Source organism: Salvelinus alpinus, chromosome 23 (assembly GCF_045679555.1).
Source record: "Salvelinus alpinus chromosome 23, SLU_Salpinus.1, whole genome shotgun sequence".
Taxonomy (NCBI): domain Eukaryota; kingdom Metazoa; phylum Chordata; class Actinopteri; order Salmoniformes; family Salmonidae; genus Salvelinus; species Salvelinus alpinus.
Window position 1 is genome coordinate 1,781,130 of NC_092108.1, and position 23,400 is coordinate 1,804,529.

The window sequence follows — 23,400 nt, forward strand, 5'->3', positions numbered from 1 at the left end:
TGTATCTAGTCAGGTTTCTCAGAACATACCCTGTCTCCTGTATCTAGTCAGGTTTCTCAGAACATACCCTGTCTCCTGGATCTAGTCAGGTTTCTCAGAACATACCCTGTCTCCTGTATCTAGTCAGGTTTCTCAGAACATACCCAGTCTCCTGGATCTAGTCAGGTTTCTCAGAACATACCCTGTCTCCTGGATCTAGTCAGGTTTCTCAGAATATACCCTGTCTCCTGTATCTAGTCAGGTTTCTCAGAACATACCCTGTCTCCTGTATCTAGTCAGGTTTCTCAGAACATACCCTGTCTACTGGATCTAGTCAGGTTTCTCAGAACATACCCTGTCTCCTGTATCTAGTCAGGTTTCTCAGAACATACCCTGTCTACTGGATCTAGTCAGGTTTCTCAGAACATACCCTGTCTCCTGAATCTAGTCAGGTTTCTCAGAACATACCCTGTCTCCTGGATCTAGTCAGGTTTCTCAGAACATACCCTGTCTCCTGTATCTAGTCAGGTTTCTCAGAACATACCCTGTCTCCTGGATCTAGTCAGGTTTCTCAGAACATACCCTGTCTCCTGTATCTAGTCAGGTTTCTCAGAACATACCCTGTCTCCTGTATCTAGTCAGGTTTCTCAGAACATACCCTGTCTCCTGTATCTAGTCAGGTTTCTCAGAACATACCCTGTCTACTGGATCTAGTCAGGTTTCTCAGAACATACCCTGTCTCCTGTATCTAGTCAGGTTACTCAGAACATACCCTGTCTACTGGATCTAGTCAGGTTTCTCAGAACATACCCTGTCTCCTGTATCAAGTCAGGTTTCTCAGAACATACCCTGTCTCCTGGATCTAGTCAGGTTTCTCAGAACATACCCTGTCTCCTGTATCTAGTCAGGTATCTCAGAACATACCCTGTCTCCTGAATCTAGTCAGGTTTCTCAGAACATACCCTGTCTCCTGGATCTCATCAGGTTTCTCAGAACATACCCTGTCTCCTGAATCTAGTCAGGTATCTCAGAACATACCCTGTCTCCTGGATCTCATCAGGTTTCTCAGAACATACCCTGTCTCCTGTATCTAGTCAGGTTTCTCAGAACATACCCTGTCTCCTGAATCTAGTCAGGTTTCTCAGAACGTACCCTGTCTCCTGTATCTAGTCAGGTTTCTCAGAACATACCCTGTCTCCTGGATCTAGTCAGGTTTCTCAGAACATACCCTGTCTCCTGTATCTAGTGAGGTTTCTCAGAACATACCCTGTCTCCTGGATCTAGTCAGGTTTCTCAGAACGTACCCTGTCTCCTGGATCTAGTCAGGTTTCTCAGAACATACCCTGTCTCCTGGATCTAGTCAGGTTTCTCAGAACATACCCTATCTCCTGGATCTAGTCAGGTTTCTCAGAACATACCCTGTCTCCTGGATCTAGTCAGGTTTCTCAGAACGTACCCTGTCTCCTGGATCTAGTCAGGTTTCTCAGAACATACCCTGTCTCCTGTATCTAGTCAGGTTTCTCAGAATATACCCTGTCTCCTGTATCTAGTCAGGTTTCTCAGAACATACCCTGTCTCCTGTATCTAGTCAGGTTTCTCAGAACATACCCTGTCTACTGGATCTAGTCAGGTTTCTCAGAACATACCCTGTCTCCTGTATCTAGTCAGGTTTCTCAGAACATACCCTGTCTACTGGATCTAGTCAGGTTTCTCAGAACATACCCTGTCTCCTGAATCTAGTCAGGTTTCTCAGAACATACCCTGTCTCCTGGATCTAGTCAGGTTTCTCAGAACATACCCTGTCTCCTGTATCTAGTCAGGTTTCTCAGAACATACCCTGTCTCCTGGATCTAGTCAGGTTTCTCAGAACATACCCTGTCTCCTGTATCTAGTCAGGTTTCTCAGAACATACCCTGTCTCCTGTATCTAGTCAGGTTTCTCAGAACATACCCTGTCTCCTGTATCTAGTCAGGTTTCTCAGAACATACCCTGTCTACTGGATCTAGTCAGGTTTCTCAGAACATACCCTGTCTCCTGTATCTAGTCTGGTTTCTCAGAACATACCCTGTCTACTGGATCTAGTCAGGTTTCTCAGAACATACCCTGTCTCCTGTATCTAGTCAAGTTTCTCAGAACATACCCTGTCTCCTGGATCTAGTCAGGTTTCTCAGAACATACCCTGTCTCCTGTATCTAGTCAGGTATCTCAGAACATACCCTGTCTCCTGAATCTAGTCAGGTTTCTCAGAACATACCCTGTCTCCTGGATCTCATCAGGTTTCTCAGAACATACCCTGTCTCCTGAATCTAGTCAGGTATCTCAGAACATACCCTGTCTCCTGGATCTCATCAGGTTTCTCAGAACATACCCTGTCTCCTGTATCTAGTCAGGTTTCTCAGAACATACCCTGTCTCCTGAATCTAGTCAGGTTTCTCAGAACGTAGCCTGTCTCCTGTATCTAGTCAGGTTTCTCAGAACATACCCTGTCTCCTGGATCTAGTCAGGTTTCTCAGAACATACCCTGTCTCCTGTATCTAGTCAGGTTTCTCAGAACATACCCTGTCTCCTGGATCTAGTCAGGTTTCTCAGAACGTACCCTGTCTCCTGGATCTAGTCAGGTTTCTCAGAACATACCCTGTCTCCTGGATCTAGTCAGGTTTCTCAGAACATACCCTATCTCCTGGATCTAGTCAGGTTTCTCAGAACATACCCTGTCTCCTGGATCTAGTCAGGTTTCTCAGAACGTACCCTGTCTCCTGGATCTAGTCAGGTTTCTCAGAACATACCCTGTCTCCTGTATCTAGTCAGGTTTCTCAGAACGTACCCTGTCTCCTGTATCTAGTCAGGTTTCTCAGAACGTACCCTGTCTCCTGTATCTAGTCAGGTTTCTCAGAACATACCCTGTCTCCTGTATCTAGTCAGGTTTCTCAGAACGTACCCTGTCTCCTGTATCTAGTCAGGTTTCTCAGAACGTACCCTGTCTCCTGTATCTCGTCAGGTTTCTCAGAACATACCCTGTCTCCTGTATCTAGTCAGGTTTCTCAGAACATACCCTGTCTCCTGGATCTAGTCAGGTTTCTCAGAACATACCCTGTCTCCTGTATCTAGTCAGGTTTCTCAGAACGTACCCTGTCTCCTGGATCTAGTCAGGTTTCTCAGAACATACCCTGTCTCCTGTATCTAGTCAGGTTTCTCAGAACATACCCTGTCTCCTGGATCTAGTCAGGTTTCTCAGAACATACCCTGTCTCCTGTATCTAGTCAGGTTTCTCAGAACATACCCTGTCTCCTGTATCTAGTCAGGTTTCTCAGAATATACCCTGTCTCCTGTATCTAGTCAGGTTTCTCAGAACATACCCTGTCTCCTGTATCTAGTCAGGTTTCTCAGAACATACCCTGTCTCCTGTATCTAGTCAGGTTTCTCAGAACATACCCTGTCTCCTGTATCTAGTCAGGTATCTCAGAACATACCCTGTCTCCTGGATCTAGTCAGGTTTCTCAGAACATACCCTGTCTACTGGATCTAGTCAGGTTTCTCAGAACATACCCTGTCTCCTGGATCTAGTCAGGTTTCTCAGAACATACCCTGTCTCCTGGATCTAGTCAGGTTTCTCGGAATATACCCTGTCTCCTGTATCTAGTCAGGTTTCTCAGAACATACCCTGTCTCCTGGATCTAGTCAGGTTTCTCAGAACATACCCTGTCTCCTGGATCTAGTCAGGTTTCTCAGAACATACCCTGTCTCCTGTATCTAGTCAGGTTTCTCAGAACATACCCTGTCTCCTGTATCTAGTCAGGTTTCTCAGAACATACCCTGTCTCCTGGATCTAGTCAGGTTTCTCAGAACGTACCCTGTCTCCTGTATCTAGTCAGGTTTCTCAGAACGTACCCTGTCTCCTGGATCTAGTCAGGTTTCTCAGAACATACCCTGTCTCCTGGATCTAGTCAGGTTTCTCAGAACGTACCCTGTCTCCTGTATCTAGTCAGGTTTCTCAGAACGTACCCTGTCTCCTGGATCTAGTCAGGTTTCTCAGAACATACCCTGTCTCCTGTATCTAGTCAGGTTTCTCAGAACATACCCTGTCTCCTGGATCTAGTCAGGTTTCTCAGAACATACTCTGTCTCCTGTATCTAGTCAGGTTTCTCAGAACATACCCTGTCTCCTGGATCTAGTCAGGTTTCTCAGAACATACCCTGTCTCCTGGATCTAGTCAGGTTTCTCAGAACATACCCTGTCTCCTGGATCTAGTCAGGTTTCTCAGAACATACCCTGTCTCCTGTATCTAGTCAGGTTTCTCAGAACATACCCTGTCTCCTGGATCTAGTCAGGTTTCTCAGAACATACCCTGTCTCCTGGATCACATCAGGTTTCTCAGAACATACCCTGTCTCCTGGATCTAGTCAGGTTTCTCAGAACATACCCTGTCTCCTGTATCTAGTCAGGTTTCTCAGAACATACCCTGTCTCCTGGATCTAGTCAGGTTTCTCAGAACATACCCTGTCTCCTGTATCTAGTCAGGTTTCTCAGAACGTACCCTGTCTCCTGTATCTAGTCAGGTTTCTCAGAACATACCCTGTCTCCTGTATCTCGTCAGGTTTCTCAGAACATACCCTGTCTCCTGGATCTAGTCAGGTTTCTCAGAACATACCCTGTCTCCTGTATCTAGTCAGGTTTCTCAGAACGTACCCTGTCTCCTGTATCTAGTCAGGTTTCTCAGAACATACCCTGTCTCCTGTATCTAGTCAGGTTTCTCAGAACATACCCTGTCTCCTGGATTTAGTCAGGTTTCTCAGAACATACCCTGTCTCCTGTATCTAGTCAGGTTTCTCAGAACATACCCTGTCTCCTGTATCTAGTCAGGTTTCTCAGAACATACCCTGTCTCCTGTATCTAGTCAGGTTTCTCAGAACATACCCTGTCTCCTGTATCTAGTCAGGTTTCTCAGAACATACCCTGTCTCCTGGATCTAGTCAGGTTTCTCAGAACATACCCTGTCTCCTGGATCTAGTCAGGTTTCTCAGAACATACCCTGTCTCCTGGATCTAGTCAGGTTTCTCAGAACATACCCTGTCTCCTGGATCTAGTCAGGTTTCTCAGAACATACACTGTCTCCTGTATCTAGTCAGGTTTCTCAGAACATACCCTGTCTCCTGTATCTAGTCAGGTTTCTCAGAACATACCCTGTCTCCTGTATCTAGTCAGGTTTCTCAGAACATACCCTGTCTCCTGGATCTAGTCAGGTTTCTCAGAACATACCCTGTCTCCTGGATCTAGTCAGGTTTCTCAGAACATACCCTGTCTCCTGGATCTAGTCAGGTTTCTCAGAACATACCCTGTCTCCTGGATCTAGTCAGGTTTCTCAGAACATACCCTGTCTCCTGGATCTAGTCAGGTTTCTCAGAACATACCCTGTCTCCTGGATCTAGTCAGGTTTCTCAGAATATACCCTGTCTCCTGGATCTAGTCAGGTTTCTCAGAACATACCCTGTCTCCTGGATCACATCAGGTTTCTCAGAACATACCCTGTCTCCTGGATCTAGTCAGGTTTCTCAGAACATACCCTGTCTCCTGTATCTAGTCAGGTTTCTCAGAACATACCCTGTCTCCTGGATCTAGTCAGGTTTCTCAGAATATACCCTGTCTCCTGTATCTAGTCAGGTTTCTCAGAACATACCCTGTCTCCTGGATCTAGTCATGTTTCTCAGAACATACCCTGTCTCCTGTATCTAGTCAGGTTTCTCAGAACATACCCTGTCTCCTGGATCTAGTCAGGTTTCTCAGAACATACCCTGTCTCCTGTATCTAGTCAGGTTTCTCAGAACATACCCTGTCTCCTGGATCTAGTCAGGTTTCTCAGAACATACCCTGTCTCCTGGATCACATCAGGTTTCACAGAACATACCCTGTCTCCTGGATCTAGTCAGGTTTCTCAGAACATACCCTGTCTCCTGTATCTAGTCAGGTTTCTCAGAACATACCCTGTCTCCTGGATCTAGTCAGGTTTCTCAGAACATACCCTGTCTCCTGTATCTAGTCAGGTTTCTCAGAACATACCCTGTCTCCTGGATCTAGTCAGGTTTCTCAGAACATACCCTGTCTCCTGGATCTAGTCAGGTTTCTCAGAACATACCCTGTCTCCTGGATCTAGTCAGGTTTCTCAGAACATACCCTGTCTCCTGGATCTAGTCAGGTTTCTCAGAATATACCCTGTCTCCTGTATCTAGTCAGGTTTCTCAGAACATACCCTGTCTCCTGGATCTAGTCAGGTTTCTCAGAACATACCCTGTCTCCTGTATCTAGTCAGGTTTCTCAGAACATACCCTGTCTCCTGGATCTAGTCAGGTTTCTCAGAACATACCCTGTCTCCTGTATCTAGTCAGGTTTCTCAGAACATACCCTGTCTCCTGGATCTAGTCAGGTTTCTCAGAACATACCCTGTCTCCTGGATCACATCAGGTTTCTCAGAACATACCCTGTCTCCTGGATCTAGTCAGGTTTCTCAGAACATACCCTGTCTCCTGTATCTAGTCAGGTTTCTCAGAACATACCCTGTCTCCTGGATCTAGTCAGGTTTCTCAGAATATACCCTGTCTCCTGTATCTAGTCAGGTTTCTCAGAACATACCCTGTCTCCTGGATCTAGTCAGGTTTCTCAGAACATACCCTGTCTCCTGGATCACATCAGGTTTCTCAGAACATACCCTGTCTCCTGGATCTAGTCAGGTTTCTCAGAACATACCCTGTCTCCTGTATCTAGTCAGGTTTCTCAGAACATACCCTGTCTCCTGTATCTAGTCAGGTTTCTCAGAACATACCCTGTCTCCTGTATCTAGTCAGGTTTCTCAGAACGTACCCTGTCTCCTGTATCTAGTCAGGTTTCTCAGAACATACCCTGTCTCCTGGATCTAGTCAGGTTTCTCAGAACATACCCTGTCTCCTGTATCTAGTCAGGTTTCTCAGAACATACCCTGTCTCCTGTATCTAGTCAGGTTTCTCAGAACATACCCTGTCTCCTGTATCTAGTCAGGTTTCTCAGTACATACCCTGTCTCCTGGATCTAGTCAGGTTTCTCCCAAACATACCCTGTCTCCTGGATCTAGTCAGGTTTCTCAGAACATACCCTGTCTCCTGTATCTAGTCAGGTTTCTCAGAACATACCCTGTCTCCTGGATCTAGTCAGGTTTCTCAGAACATACCCTGTCTCCTGGATCTAGTCAGGTTTCTCCGAACATACCCTGTCTCCTGGATCTAGTCAGGTTTCTCAGAACATACCCTGTCTCCTGTATCTAGTCAGGTTTCTCAGAACATACCCTGTCTCCTGGATCTAGTCAGGTTTCTCAGAACATACCCTGTCTCCTGGATCTAGTCAGGTTTCTCAGAACATACCCTGTCTCCTGGATCTAGTCAGGTTTCTCAGAACATACCCTGTCTCCTGGATCTAGTCAGGTTTCTCAGAATATACCCTGTCTCCTGTATCTAGTCAGGTTTCTCAGAACATACCCTGTCTCCTGGATCTAGTCAGGTTTCTCAGAACATACCCTGTCTCCTGTATCTAGTCAGGTTTCTCAGAACATACCCTGTCTCCTGGATCTAGTCAGGTTTCTCAGAACATACCCTGTCTCCTGTATCTAGTCAGGTTTCTCAGAACATACCCTGTCTCCTGGATCTAGTCAGGTTTCTCAGAACATACCCTGTCTCCTGGATCACATCAGGTTTCTCAGAACATACCCTGTCTCCTGGATCTAGTCAGGTTTCTCAGAACATACCCTGTCTCCTGTATCTAGTCAGGTTTCTCAGAACATACCCTGTCTCCTGGATCTAGTCAGGTTTCTCAGAATATACCCTGTCTCCTGTATCTAGTCAGGTTTCTCAGAACATACCCTGTCTCCTGGATCTAGTCAGGTTTCTCAGAACATACCCTGTCTCCTGTATCTAGTCAGGTTTCTCAGAACATACCCTGTCTCCTGGATCTAGTCAGGTTTCTCAGAACATACCCTGTCTCCTGTATCTAGTCAGGTTTCTCAGAACATACACTGTCTCCTGGATCTAGTCAGGTTTCTCAGAACATACCCTGTCTCCTGGATCTAGTCAGGTTTCTCAGAACATACCCTGTCTCCTGTATCTAGTCAGGTTTCTCAGAATGTACCCTGTCTCCTGTATCTAGTCAGGTTTCTCAGAACATACCCTGTCTCCTGTATCTCGTCAGGTTTCTCAGAACATACCCTGTCTCCTGGATCTAGTCAGGTTTCTCAGAACATACCCTGTCTCCTGTATCTAGTCAGGTTTCTCAGAACGTACCCTGTCTCCTGTATCTAGTCAGGTTTCTCAGAACATACCCTGTCTCCTGTATCTAGTCAGGTTTCTCAGAACATACCCTGTCTCCTGGATCTAGTCAGGTTTCTCAGAACATACCCTGTCTCCTGTATCTAGTCAGGTTTCTCAGAATGTACCCTGTCTCCTGTATCTAGTCAGGTTTCTCAGAACATACCCTGTCTCCTGTATCTCGTCAGGTTTCTCAGAACATACCCTGTCTCCTGGATCTAGTCAGGTTTCTCAGAACATACCCTGTCTCCTGTATCTAGTCAGGTTTCTCAGAACGTACCCTGTCTCCTGTATCTAGTCAGGTTTCTCAGAACATACCCTGTCTCCTGTATCTAGTCAGGTTTCTCAGAACATACCCTGTCTCCTGGATCTAGTCAGGTTTCTCAGAACATACCCTGTCTCCTGGATCTAGTCAGGTTTCTCAGAACATACCCTGTCTCCTGTATCTAGTCAGGTTTCTCAGAACATACCCTGTCTCCTGTATCTAGTCAGGTTTCTCAGAACATACCCTGTCTCCTGTATCTAGTCAGGTTTCTCAGTACATACCCTGTCTCCTGGATCTAGTCAGGTTTCTCCCAAACATACCCTGTCTCCTGGATCTAGTCAGGTTTCTCAGAACATACCCTGTCTCCTGGATCTAGTCAGGTTTCTCAGAACATACCCTGTCTCCTGTATCTAGTCAGGTTTCTCAGAACGTACCCTGTCTCCTGTATCTAGTCAGGTTTCTCAGAACATACCCTGTCTCCTGGATCTAGTCAGGTTTCTCAGAACATACCCTGTCTCCTGTATCTAGTCAGGTTTCTCAGAACATACCCTGTCTCCTGTATCTAGTCAGGTTTCTCAGAACATACCCTGTCTCCTGGATCTAGTCAGGTTTCTCAGAACATACCCTGTCTCCTGGATCTAGTCAGGTTTCTCAGAACATACCCTGTCTCCTGTATCTAGTCAGGTTTCTCAGAACATACCCTGTCTCCTGTATCTAGTCAGGTTTCTCAGAACATACCCTGTCTCCTGTATCTAGTCAGGTTTCTCAGTACATACCCTGTCTCCTGGATCTAGTCAGGTTTCTCCCAAACATACCCTGTCTCCTGGATCTAGTCAGGTTTCTCAGAACATACCCTGTCTCCTGTATCTAGTCAGGTTTCTCAGAACATACCCTGTCTCCTGGATCTAGTCAGGTTTCTCAGAACATACCCTGTCTCCTGGATCTAGTCAGGTTTCTCCGAACATACCCTGTCTCCTGGATCTAGTCAGGTTTCTCAGAACATACCCTGTCTCCTGTATCTAGTCAGGTTTCTCAGAACATACCCTGTCTCCTGGATCTAGTCAGGTTTCTCAGAACATACCCTGTCTCCTGGATCTAGTCAGGTTTCTCAGAACATACCCTGTCTCCTGGATCTAGTCAGGTTTCTCAGAACATACCCTGTCTCCTGGATCTAGTCAGGTTTCTCAGAATATACCCTGTCTCCTGTATCTAGTCAGGTTTCTCAGAACATACCCTGTCTCCTGGATCTAGTCAGGTTTCTCAGAACATACCCTGTCTCCTGTATCTAGTCAGGTTTCTCAGAACATACCCTGTCTCCTGGATCTAGTCAGGTTTCTCAGAACATACCCTGTCTCCTGTATCTAGTCAGGTTTCTCAGAACATACCCTGTCTCCTGGATCTAGTCAGGTTTCTCAGAACATACCCTGTCTCCTGGATCACATCAGGTTTCTCAGAACATACCCTGTCTCCTGGATCTAGTCAGGTTTCTCAGAACATACCCTGTCTCCTGTATCTAGTCAGGTTTCTCAGAACATACCCTGTCTCCTGGATCTAGTCAGGTTTCTCAGAATATACCCTGTCTCCTGTATCTAGTCAGGTTTCTCAGAACATACCCTGTCTCCTGGATCTAGTCAGGTTTCTCAGAACATACCCTGTCTCCTGTATCTAGTCAGGTTTCTCAGAACATACCCTGTCTCCTGGATCTAGTCAGGTTTCTCAGAACATACCCTGTCTCCTGTATCTAGTCAGGTTTCTCAGAACATACACTGTCTCCTGGATCTAGTCAGGTTTCTCAGAACATACCCTGTCTCCTGGATCACATCAGGTTTCTCAGAACATACCCTGTCTCCTGGATCTAGTCAGGTTTCTCAGAACATACCCTGTCTCCTGTATCTAGTCAGGTTTCTCAGAACATACCCTGTCTCCTGGATCTAGTCAGGTTTCTCAGAACATACCCTGTCTCCTGTATCTAGTCAGGTTTCTCAGAATGTACCCTGTCTCCTGTATCTAGTCAGGTTTCTCAGAACATACCCTGTCTCCTGTATCTCGTCAGGTTTCTCAGAACATACCCTGTCTCCTGGATCTAGTCAGGTTTCTCAGAACATACCCTGTCTCCTGTATCTAGTCAGGTTTCTCAGAACGTACCCTGTCTCCTGTATCTAGTCAGGTTTCTCAGAACATACCCTGTCTCCTGTATCTAGTCAGGTTTCTCAGAACATACCCTGTCTCCTGGATCTAGTCAGGTTTCTCAGAACATACCCTGTCTCCTGGATCTAGTCAGGTTTCTCAGAACATACCCTGTCTCCTGTATCTAGTCAGGTTTCTCAGAACATACCCTGTCTCCTGTATCTAGTCAGGTTTCTCAGAACATACCCTGTCTCCTGTATCTAGTCAGGTTTCTCAGTACATACCCTGTCTCCTGGATCTAGTCAGGTTTCTCCCAAACATACCCTGTCTCCTGGATCTAGTCAGGTTTCTCAGAACATACCCTGTCTCCTGGATCTAGTCAGGTTTCTCAGAACATACCCTGTCTCCTGTATCTAGTCAGGTTTCTCAGAACATACCCTGTCTCCTGGATCTAGTCAGGTTTCTCAGAACATACCCTGTCTCCTGGATCTAGTCAGGTTTCTCAGAACATACCCTGTCTCATGGATCTAGTCAGGTTTCTCAGAACATACCCTGTCTCCTGTATCTAGTCAGGTTTCTCAGAACATACCCTGTCTCCTGTATCTAGTCAGGCTTCTCAGAACATACCCTGTCTCCTGGATCTAGTCAGGTTTCTCAGAACATACCCTGTCTCCTGGATCTAGTCAGATTTCTCAGAACATACCCTGTCTCCTGGATCTCGTCAGGTTTCTCAGAACATACCCTGTCTCCTGGATCTAGTCAGGTTTCTCAGAACATACCCTGCCTCCTGTATCTAGTCAGGTTTCTCAGAACGTACCCTGTCTCCTGTATCTAGTCAGGTTTCTCAGAATATACCCTGTCTCCTGGATCTAGTCAGGTTTCTCAGAACGTACCCTGTCTCCTGTATCTAGTCAGGTTTCTCAGAACATACCCTGTCTCCTGTATCTAGTCAGGTTTCTCAGAACATACCCTGTCTCCTGGATCTAGTCAGGTTTCTCAGAACATACCCTGTCTCCTGGATCTAGTCAGGTTTCTCAGAATATACCCTGTCTCCTGGATCTAGTCAGGTTTCTCAGAACATACCCTATCTCCTGGATCTAGTCAGGTTTTTCAGAACATACCCTGTCTCCTGTATCTAGTCAGGTTTCTCAGAACGTACCCTGTCTCCTGTATCTAGTCAGGTTTCTCAGAACATACCCTGTCTCCTGTATCTAGTCAGGTTTCTCAGAACATACCCTGTCTCCTGGATCTAGTCAGGTTTCTCAGAACATACCCTGTCTCCTGGATCTAGTCAGGTTTCTCAGAACATACCCTGTCTCCTGTATCTAGTCAGGTTTCTCAGAACATACCCTGTCTCCTGTATCTAGTCAGGTTTCTCAGAACATACCCTGTCTCCTGTATCTAGTCAGGTTTCTCAGTACATACCCTGTCTCCTGGATCTAGTCAGGTTTCTCCCAAACATACCCTGTCTCCTGGATCTAGTCAGGTTTCTCAGAACATACCCTGTCTCCTGGATCTAGTCAGGTTTCTCAGAACATACCCTGTCTCCTGTATCTAGTCAGGTTTCTCAGAACATACCCTGTCTCCTGGATCTAGTCAGGTTTCTCAGAACATACCCTGTCTCCTGGATCTAGTCAGGTTTCTCAGAACATACCCTGTCTCATGGATCTAGTCAGGTTTCTCAGAACATACCCTGTCTCCTGTATCTAGTCAGGTTTCTCAGAACATACCCTGTCTCCTGTATCTAGTCAGGCTTCTCAGAACATACCCTGTCTCCTGGATCTAGTCAGGTTTCTCAGAACATACCCTGTCTCCTGGATCTAGTCAGATTTCTCAGAACATACCCTGTCTCCTGGATCTCGTCAGGTTTCTCAGAACATACCCTGTCTCCTGGATCTAGTCAGGTTTCTCAGAACATACCCTGCCTCCTGTATCTAGTCAGGTTTCTCAGAACGTACCCTGTCTCCTGTATCTAGTCAGGTTTCTCAGAATATACCCTGTCTCCTGGATCTAGTCAGGTTTCTCAGAACGTACCCTGTCTCCTGTATCTAGTCAGGTTTCTCAGAACATACCCTGTCTCCTGTATCTAGTCAGGTTTCTCAGAACATACCCTGTCTCCTGGATCTAGTCAGGTTTCTCAGAACATACCCTGTCTCCTGGATCTAGTCAGGTTTCTCAGAATATACCCTGTCTCCTGGATCTAGTCAGGTTTCTCAGAACATACCCTATCTCCTGGATCTAGTCAGGTTTTTCAGAACATACCCTGCCTCCTGTATCTAGTCAGGTTTCTCAGAACGTACCCTGTCTCCTGTATCTAGTCAGGTTTCTCAGAACATACCCTGTCTCCTGGATCTAGTCAGGTTTCTCAGAACATACCCTGTCTCCTGGATCTAGTCAGGTTTCTCAGAACATACCCTATCTCCTGGATCTAGTCAGGTTTCTCAGAACGTACCCTGTCTCCTGGATCTAGTCAGGTTTCTCAGAACATACCCTGTCTCCTGTATCTAGTCAGGTTTCTCAGAACGTACCCTGTCTCCTGGATCTAGTCAGGTTTCTCAGAACATACCCTGTCTCCTGTATCTAGTCAGGTTTCTCAGAACATACCCTATCTCCTGGATCTAGTCAGGTTTCTCAGAAAGTACCCTGTCTCCTGGATCTAGTCAGGTTTCTCAGAACATACCCTGTCTCCTGTATCTAGTCAGGTTTCTCAGAACGTACCCTGTCTCCTGGGTCTCGTCAGGTTTCTCAGAACATACCCTGTCTCCTGGATCTAGTCAGGTTTCTCAGAATATACCCTGTCTCCTGTATCTAGTCAGGTTTCTCAGAACATACCCTGTCTCCTGTATCTAGTCAGATTTCTCAGAACATACCCTGTCTCCTGTATCTAGTCAGGTTTCTCAGAACATACCCTGTCTCCTGTATCTAGTCAGGTTTCTCAGAACGTACCCTGTCTCCTGGATCTCGTCAGGTTTCTCAGAACATACCCTGTCTCCTGGATCACATCAGGTTTCTCAGAACATACCCTGTCTCCTGGATCTCATCAGGTTTCTCAGAACATACCCTGTCTCCTGGATCTCATCAGGTTTCTCAGAACATACCCTGTCTCCTGGATCTAGTCAGGTGTCTCAGAACATACCCTGTCTCCTGTATCTAGTCAGGTTTCTCAGAACATACCCTGTCTCCTGTATCTAGTCAGGTTTCTCAGAACATACCCTGTCTCCTGGGTCTAGTCAGGTTTCTCAGAACATACCCTGTCTCCTGGATCTAGTCAGGTTTCTCAGAACATACCCTGTCTCCTGGATCTAGTCAGGTTTCTCAGAACATACCCTGTCTCCTGGATCTAGTCAGGTTTCTCAGAATTTACCCTGTCTCCTGGATCTAGTCAGGTTTCTCAGAATATACCCTGTCTCCTGTATCTCGTCAGGTTTCTCAGAACGTACCCTGTCTCCTGGATCTAGTCAGGTTTCTCAGAACATACCCTGTCTCCTGGATCTAGTCAGGTTTCTCAGAACATACCCTGTCACCTGGATCTAGTCAGGTTTCTCAGAACATACCCTGTCTCCTGTATCTCGTCAGGTTTCTCAGAACATACCCTGTCTCCTGGATCTAGTCAGGTATCTCAGAATATACCCTGTCTCCTGTATCTAGTCAGGTTTCTCAGAACATACCCTGTCTCCTGGATCTCGTCAGGTTTCTCAGAACATACCCTGTCTCCTGGATCTAGTCAGGTTTCTCAGAACATACCCTGTCTCCTGGATCTAGTCAGGTTTCTCAGAACATACCCTGTCTCATGGATCTAGTCAGGTTTCTCAGAACATACCCTGTCTCCTGTATCTAGTCAGGTTTCTCAGAACATACCCTGTCTCCTGTATCTAGTCAGGCTTCTCAGAACATACCCTGTCTCCTGGATCTAGTCAGGTTTCTCAGAACATACCCTGTCTCCTGGATCTAGTCAGATTTCTCAGAACATACCCTGTCTCCTGGATCTCGTCAGGTTTCTCAGAACATACCCTGTCTCCTGGATCTAGTCAGGTTTCTCAGAACATACCCTGCCTCCTGTATCTAGTCAGGTTTCTCAGAACGTACCCTGTCTCCTGTATCTAGTCAGGTTTCTCAGAATATACCCTGTCTCCTGGATCTAGTCAGGTTTCTCAGAACGTACCCTGTCTCCTGTATCTAGTCAGGTTTCTCAGAACATACCCTGTCTCCTGTATCTAGTCAGGTTTCTCAGAACATACCCTGTCTCCTGGATCTAGTCAGGTTTCTCAGAACATACCCTGTCTCCTGGATCTAGTCAGGTTTCTCAGAATATACCCTGTCTCCTGGATCTAGTCAGGTTTCTCAGAACATACCCTATCTCCTGGATCTAGTCAGGTTTTTCAGAACATACCCTGTCTCCTGTATCTAGTCAGGTTTCTCAGAACGTACCCTGTCTCCTGTATCTAGTCAGGTTTCTCAGAACATACCCTGTCTCCTGTATCTAGTCAGGTTTCTCAGAACATACCCTGTCTCCTGGATCTAGTCAGGTTTCTCAGAACATACCCTGTCTCCTGGATCTAGTCAGGTTTCTCAGAACATACCCTGTCTCCTGTATCTAGTCAGGTTTCTCAGAACATACCCTGTCTCCTGTATCTAGTCAGGTTTCTCAGAACATACCCTGTCTCCTGTATCTAGTCAGGTTTCTCAGTACATACCCTGTCTCCTGGATCTAGTCAGGTTTCTCCCAAACATACCCTGTCTCCTGGATCTAGTCAGGTTTCTCAGAACATACCCTGTCTCCTGGATCTAGTCAGGTTTCTCAGAACATACCCTGTCTCCTGTATCTAGTCAGGTTTCTCAGAACATACCCTGTCTCCTGGATCTAGTCAGGTTTCTCAGAACATACCCTGTCTCCTGGATCTAGTCAGGTTTCTCAGAACATACCCTGTCTCATGGATCTAGTCAGGTTTCTCAGAACATACCCTGTCTCCTGTATCTAGTCAGGTTTCTCAGAACATACCCTGTCTCCTGTATCTAGTCAGGCTTCTCAGAACATACCCTGTCTCCTGGATCTAGTCAGGTTTCTCAGAACATACCCTGTCTCCTGGATCTAGTCAGATTTCTCAGAACATACCCTGTCTCCTGGATCTCGTCAGGTTTCTCAGAACATACCCTGTCTCCTGGATCTAGTCAGGTTTCTCAGAACATACCCTGCCTCCTGTATCTAGTCAGGTTTCTCAGAACGTACCCTGTCTCCTGTATCTAGTCAGGTTTCTCAGAATATACCCTGTCTCCTGGATCTAGTCAGGTTTCTCAGAACGTACCCTGTCTCCTGTATCTAGTCAGGTTTCTCAGAACATACCCTGTCTCCTGTATCTAGTCAGGTTTCTCAGAACATACCCTGTCTCCTGGATCTAGTCAGGTTTCTCAGAACATACCCTGTCTCCTGGATCTAGTCAGGTTTCTCAGAATATACCCTGTCTCCTGGATCTAGTCAGGTTTCTCAGAACATACCCTATCTCCTGGATCTAGTCAGGTTTTTCAGAACATACCCTGCCTCCTGTATCTAGTCAGGTTTCTCAGAACGTACCCTGTCTCCTGTATCTAGTCAGGTTTCTCAGAACATACCCTGTCTCCTGGATCTAGTCAGGTTTCTCAGAACATACCCTGTCTCCTGGATCTAGTCAGGTTTCTCAGAACATACCCTATCTCCTGGATCTAGTCAGGTTTCTCAGAACGTACCCTGTCTCCTGGATCTAGTCAGGTTTCTCAGAACATACCCTGTCTCCTGTATCTAGTCAGGTTTCTCAGAACGTACCCTGTCTCCTGGATCTAGTCAGGTTTCTCAGAACATACCCTGTCTCCTGTATCTAGTCAGGTTTCTCAGAACATACCCTATCTCCTGGATCTAGTCAGGTTTCTCAGAAAGTACCCTGTCTCCTGGATCTAGTCAGGTTTCTCAGAACATACCCTGTCTCCTGTATCTAGTCAGGTTTCTCAGAACGTACCCTGTCTCCTGGGTCTCGTCAGGTTTCTCAGAACATACCCTGTCTCCTGGATCTAGTCAGGTTTCTCAGAATATACCCTGTCTCCTGTATCTAGTCAGGTTTCTCAGAACATACCCTGTCTCCTGTATCTAGTCAGATTTCTCAGAACATACCCTGTCTCCTGTATCTAGTCAGGTTTCTCAGAACATACCCTGTCTCCTGTATCTAGTCAGGTTTCTCAGAACGTACCCTGTCTCCTGGATCTCGTCAGGTTTCTCAGAACATACCCTGTCTCCTGGATCACATCAGGTTTCTCAGAACATACCCTGTCTCCTGGATCTCATCAGGTTTCTCAGAACATACCCTGTCTCCTGGATCTCATCAGGTTTCTCAGAACATACCCTGTCTCCTGGATCTAGTCAGGTGTCTCAGAACATACCCTGTCTCCTGTATCTAGTCAGGTTTCTCAGAACATACCCTGTCTCCTGTATCTAGTCAGGTTTCTCAGAACATACCCTGTCTCCTGGGTCTAGTCAGGTTTCTCAGAACATACCCTGTCTCCTGGATCTAGTCAGGTTTCTCAGAACATACCCTGTCTCCTGGATCTAGTCAGGTTTCTCAGAACATACCCTGTCTCCTGGATCTAGTCAGGTTTCTCAGAATTTACCCTGTCTCCTGGATCTAGTCAGGTTTCTCAGAATATACCCTGTCTCCTGATTCTCGTCAGGTTTCTCAGAACGTACCCTGTCTCCTGGATCTAGTCAGGTTTCTCAGAACATACCCTGTCTCCTGGATCTAGTCAGGTTTCTCAGAACATACCCTGTCACCTGGATCTAGTCAGGTTTCTCAGAACATACCCTGTCTCCTGTATCTCGTCAGGTTTCTCAGAACATACCCTGTCTCCTGGATCTAGTCAGGTATCTCAGAATATACCCTGTCTCCTGTATCTAGTCAGGTTTCTCAGAACATACCCTGTCTCCTGGATCTCGTCAGGTTTCTCAGAACATACCCTGTCTCCTGTATCTAGTCAGGTTTCTCAGAACATACCCTGTCTCCTGGATCTAGTCAGGTTTCTCAGAACATACCCTGTCTCCTGTATCTAGTCAGGTTTCTCAGAACATACCCTGTCTCCTGGATCTATTCAGGTTTCTCAGAACATACCCTGTCTCCTGGATCTAGTCAGGTTTCTCAGAACATACCCTGTCTCCTGGATCTAGTCAGGTTTCTCAGAACATACCCTGTCTCCTGTATCTAGTCAGGTTTCTCAGAACATACCCTGTCTCCTGGATCTAGTCAGGTTTCTCAGAACATACCCTGTCTCCTGGATCTAGTCAGGTTTCTCAGAACATACCCTGTCTCCTGTATCTAGTCAGGTTTCTCAGAACATACCCTGTCTCCTGTATCTAGTCAGGTTTCTCAGAACATACCCTGTCTCCTGTATCTAGTCAGGTTTCTCAGTACATACCCTGTCTCCTGGATCTAGTCAGGTTTCTCCCAAACATACCCTGTCTCCTGGATCTAGTCAGGTTTCTCAGAACATACCCTGTCTCCTGGATCTAGTCAGGTTTCTCAGAACATACCCTGTCTCCTGTATCTAGTCAGGTTTCTCAGAACATACCCTGTCTCCTGGATCTAGTCAGGTTTCTCAGAACATACCCTGTCTCCTGGATCTAGTCAGGTTTCTCAGAACATACCCTGTCTCATGGATCTAGTCAGGTTTCTCAGAACATACCCTGTCTCCTGTATCTAGTCAGGTTTCTCAGAACATACCCTGTCTCCTGTATCTAGTCAGGCTTCTCAGAACATACCCTGTCTCCTGGATCTAGTCAGGTTTCTCAGAACATACCCTGTCTCCTGGATCTAGTCAGATTTCTCAGAACATACCCTGTCTCCTGGATCTCGTCAGGTTTCTCAGAACATACCCTGTCTCCTGGATCTAGTCAGGTTTCTCAGAACATACCCTGCCTCCTGTATCTAGTCAGGTTTCTCAGAACGTACCCTGTCTCCTGTATCTAGTCAGGTTTCTCAGAATATACCCTGTCTCCTGGATCTAGTCAGGTTTCTCAGAACGTACCCTGTCTCCTGTATCTAGTCAGGTTTCTCAGAACATACCCTGTCTCCTGTATCTAGTCAGGTTTCTCAGAACATACCCTGTCTCCTGGATCTAGTCAGGTTTCTCAGAACATACCCTGTCTCCTGGATCTAGTCAGGTTTCTCAGAATATACCCTGTCTCCTGGATCTAGTCAGGTTTCTCAGAACATACCCTATCTCCTGGATCTAGTCAGGTTTTTCAGAACATACCCTGCCTCCTGTATCTAGTCAGGTTTCTCAGAACGTACCCTGTCTCCTGTATCTAGTCAGGTTTCTCAGAACATACCCTGTCTCCTGGATCTAGTCAGGTTTCTCAGAACATACCCTGTCTCCTGGATCTAGTCAGGTTTCTCAGAACATACCCTATCTCCTGGATCTAGTCAGGTTTCTCAGAACGTACCCTGTCTCCTGGATCTAGTCAGGTTTCTCAGAACATACCCTGTCTCCTGTATCTAGTCAGGTTTCTCAGAACGTACCCTGTCTCCTGGATCTAGTCAGGTTTCTCAGAACATACCCTGTCTCCTGTATCTAGTCAGGTTTCTCAGAACATACCCTATCTCCTGGATCTAGTCAGGTTTCTCAGAAAGTACCCTGTCTCCTGGATCTAGTCAGGTTTCTCAGAACATACCCTGTCTCCTGTATCTAGTCAGGTTTCTCAGAACGTACCCTGTCTCCTGGGTCTCGTCAGGTTTCTCAGAACATACCCTGTCTCCTGGATCTAGTCAGGTTTCTCAGAATATACCCTGTCTCCTGTATCTAGTCAGGTTTCTCAGAACATACCCTGTCTCCTGTATCTAGTCAGATTTCTCAGAACATACCCTGTCTCCTGTATCTAGTCAGGTTTCTCAGAACATACCCTGTCTCCTGTATCTAGTCAGGTTTCTCAGAACGTACCCTGTCTCCTGGATCTCGTCAGGTTTCTCAGAACATACCCTGTCTCCTGGATCACATCAGGTTTCTCAGAACATACCCTGTCTCCTGGATCTCATCAGGTTTCTCAGAACATACCCTGTCTCCTGGATCTCATCAGGTTTCTCAGAACATACCCTGTCTCCTGGATCTAGTCAGGTGTCTCAGAACATACCCTGTCTCCTGTATCTAGTCAGGTTTCTCAGAACATACCCTGTCTCCTGTATCTAGTCAGGTTTCTCAGAACATACCCTGTCTCCTGGGTCTAGTCAGGTTTCTCAGAACATACCCTGTCTCCTGGATCTAGTCAGGTTTCTCAGAACATACCCTGTCTCCTGGATCTAGTCAGGTTTCTCAGAACATACCCTGTCTCCTGGATCTAGTCAGGTTTCTCAGAATTTACCCTGTCTCCTGGATCTAGTCAGGTTTCTCAGAATATACCCTGTCTCCTGTATCTCGTCAGGTTTCTCAGAACGTACCCTGTCTCCTGGATCTAGTCAGGTTTCTCAGAACATACCCTGTCTCCTGGATCTAGTCAGGTTTCTCAGAACATACCCTGTCACCTGGATCTAGTCAGGTTTCTCAGAACATACCCTGTCTCCTGTATCTCGTCAGGTTTCTCAGAACATACCCTGTCTCCTGGATCTAGTCAGGTATCTCAGAATATACCCTGTCTCCTGTATCTAGTCAGGTTTCTCAGAACATACCCTGTCTCCTGGATCTCGTCAGGTTTCTCAGAACATACCCTGTCTCCTGTATCTAGTCAGGTTTCTCAGAACATACCCTGTCTCCTGGATCTAGTCAGGTTTCTCAGAACATACCCTGTCTCCTGTATCTAGTCAGGTTTCTCAGAACATACCCTGTCTCCTGGATCTATTCAGGTTTCTCAGAACATACCCTGTCTCCTGGATCTAGTCAGGTTTCTCAGAACATACCCTGTCTCCTGGATCTAGTCAGGTTTCTCAGAACATACCCTGTCTCCTGTATCTAGTCAGGTTTCTCAGAACATACCCTGTCTCCTGGATCTAGTCAGGTTTCTCAGAACATACCCTGTCTCCTGGATCTAGTCAGGTTTCTCAGAACATACCCTGTCTCCTGTATCTAGTCAGGTTTCTCAGAACATACCCTGTCTCCTGTATCTAGTCAGGTTTCTCAGAACATACCCTGTCTCCTGTATCTAGTCAGGTTTCTCAGTACATACCCTGTCTCCTGGATCTAGTCAGGTTTCTCCCAAACATACCCTGTCTCCTGGATCTAGTCAGGTTTCTCAGAACATACCCTGTCTCCTGGATCTAGTCAGGTTTCTCAGAACATACCCTGTCTCCTGTATCTAGTCAGGTTTCTCAGAACATACCCTGTCTCCTGGATCTAGTCAGGTTTCTCAGAACATACCCTGTCTCCTGGATCTAGTCAGGTTTCTCAGAACATACCCTGTCTCATGGATCTAGTCAGGTTTCTCAGAACATACCCTGTCTCCTGTATCTAGTCAGGTTTCTCAGAACATACCCTGTCTCCTGTATCTAGTCAGGCTTCTCAGAACATACCCTGTCTCCTGGATCTAGTCAGGTTTCTCAGAACATACCCTGTCTCCTGGATCTAGTCAGATTTCTCAGAACATACCCTGTCTCCTGGATCTCGTCAGGTTTCTCAGAACATACCCTGTCTCCTGGATCTAGTCAGGTTTCTCAGAACATACCCTGCCTCCTGTATCTAGTCAGGTTTCTCAGAACGTACCCTGTCTCCTGTATCTAGTCAGGTTTCTCAGAATATACCCTGTCTCCTGGATCTAGTCAGGTTTCTCAGAACGTACCCTGTCTCCTGTATCTAGTCAGGTTTCTCAGAACATACCCTGTCTCCTGTATCTAGTCAGGTTTCTCAGAACATACCCTGTCTCCTGGATCTAGTCAGGTTTCTCAGAACATACCCTGTCTCCTGGATCTAGTCAGGTTTCTCAGAATATACCCTGTCTCCTGGATCTAGTCAGGTTTCTCAGAACATACCCTATCTCCTGGATCTAGTCAGGTTTTTCAGAACATACCCTGCCTCCTGTATCTAGTCAGGTTTCTCAGAACGTACCCTGTCTCCTGTATCTAGTCAGGTTTCTCAGAACATACCCTGTCTCCTGGATCTAGTCAGGTTTCTCAGAACATACCCTGTCTCCTGGATCTAGTCAGGTTTCTCAGAACATACCCTATCTCCTGGATCTAGTCAGGTTTCTCAGAACGTACCCTGTCTCCTGGATCTAGTCAGGTTTCTCAGAACATACCCTGTCTCCTGTATCTAGTCAGGTTTCTCAGAACGTACCCTGTCTCCTGGATCTAGTCAGGTTTCTCAGAACATACCCTGTCTCCTGTATCTAGTCAGGTTTCTCAGAACATACCCTATCTCCTGGATCTAGTCAGGTTTCTCAGAAAGTACCCTGTCTCCTGGATCTAGTCAGGTTTCTCAGAACATACCCTGTCTCCTGTATCTAGTCAGGTTTCTCAGAACGTACCCTGTCTCCTGGGTCTCGTCAGGTTTCTCAGAACATACCCTGTCTCCTGGATCTAGTCAGGTTTCTCAGAATATACCCTGTCTCCTGTATCTAGTCAGGTTTCTCAGAACATACCCTGTCTCCTGTATCTAGTCAGATTTCTCAGAACATACCCTGTCTCCTGTATCTAGTCAGGTTTCTCAGAACATACCCTGTCTCCTGTATCTAGTCAGGTTTCTCAGAACGTACCCTGTCTCCTGGATCTCGTCAGGTTTCTCAGAACATACCCTGTCTCCTGGATCACATCAGGTTTCTCAGAACATACCCTGTCTCCTGGATCTCATCAGGTTTCTCAGAACATACCCTGTCTCCTGGATCTCATCAGGTTTCTCAGAACATACCCTGTCTCCTGGATCTAGTCAGGTGTCTCAGAACATACCCTGTCTCCTGTATCTAGTCAGGTTTCTCAGAACATACCCTGTCTCCTGTATCTAGTCAGGTTTCTCAGAACATACCCTGTCTCCTGGGTCTAGTCAGGTTTCTCAGAACATACCCTGTCTCCTGGATCTAGTCAGGTTTCTCAGAACATACCCTGTCTCCTGGATCTAGTCAGGTTTCTCAGAACATACCCTGTCTCCTGGATCTAGTCAGGTTTCTCAGAATTTACCCTGTCTCCTGGATCTAGTCAGGTTTCTCAGAATATACCCTGTCTCCTGTATCTCGTCAGGTTTCTCAGAACGTACCCTGTCTCCTGGATCTAGTCAGGTTTCTCAGAACATACCCTGTCTCCTGGATCTAGTCAGGTTTCTCAGAACATACCCTGTCACCTGGATCTAGTCAGGTTTCTCAGAACATACCCTGTCTCCTGTATCTCGTCAGGTTTCTCAGAACATACCCTGTCTCCTGGATCTAGTCAGGTATCTCAGAATATACCCTGTCTCCTGTATCTAGTCAGGTTTCTCAGAACATACCCTGTCTCCTGGATCTCGTCAGGTTTCTCAGAACATACCCTGTCTCCTGTATCTAGTCAGGTTTCTCAGAACATACCCTGTCTCCTGGATCTAGTCAGGTTTCTCAGAACATACCCTGTCTCCTGTATCTAGTCAGGTTTCTCAGAACATACCCTGTCTCCTGGATCTATTCAGGTTTCTCAGAACATACCCTGTCTCCTGGATCTAGTCAGGTTTCTCAGAACATACCCTGTCTCCTGGATCTAGTCAGGTTTCTCAGAACATACCCTGTCTACTGGATCTAGTCAGGTTTCTCAG

General features: G+C 46.4%; 1 protein-coding gene across 2 annotated transcripts in view; it reads right to left on the reverse strand.

The window, feature by feature from the left end:
• Positions 1-23,400, reverse strand: part of LOC139550048 (collagen alpha-2(VI) chain-like) — a 127,598-nt gene that overhangs the window by 45,395 nt on the left and 58,803 nt on the right. The gene's annotated exons all lie outside the window — the stretch shown is intronic.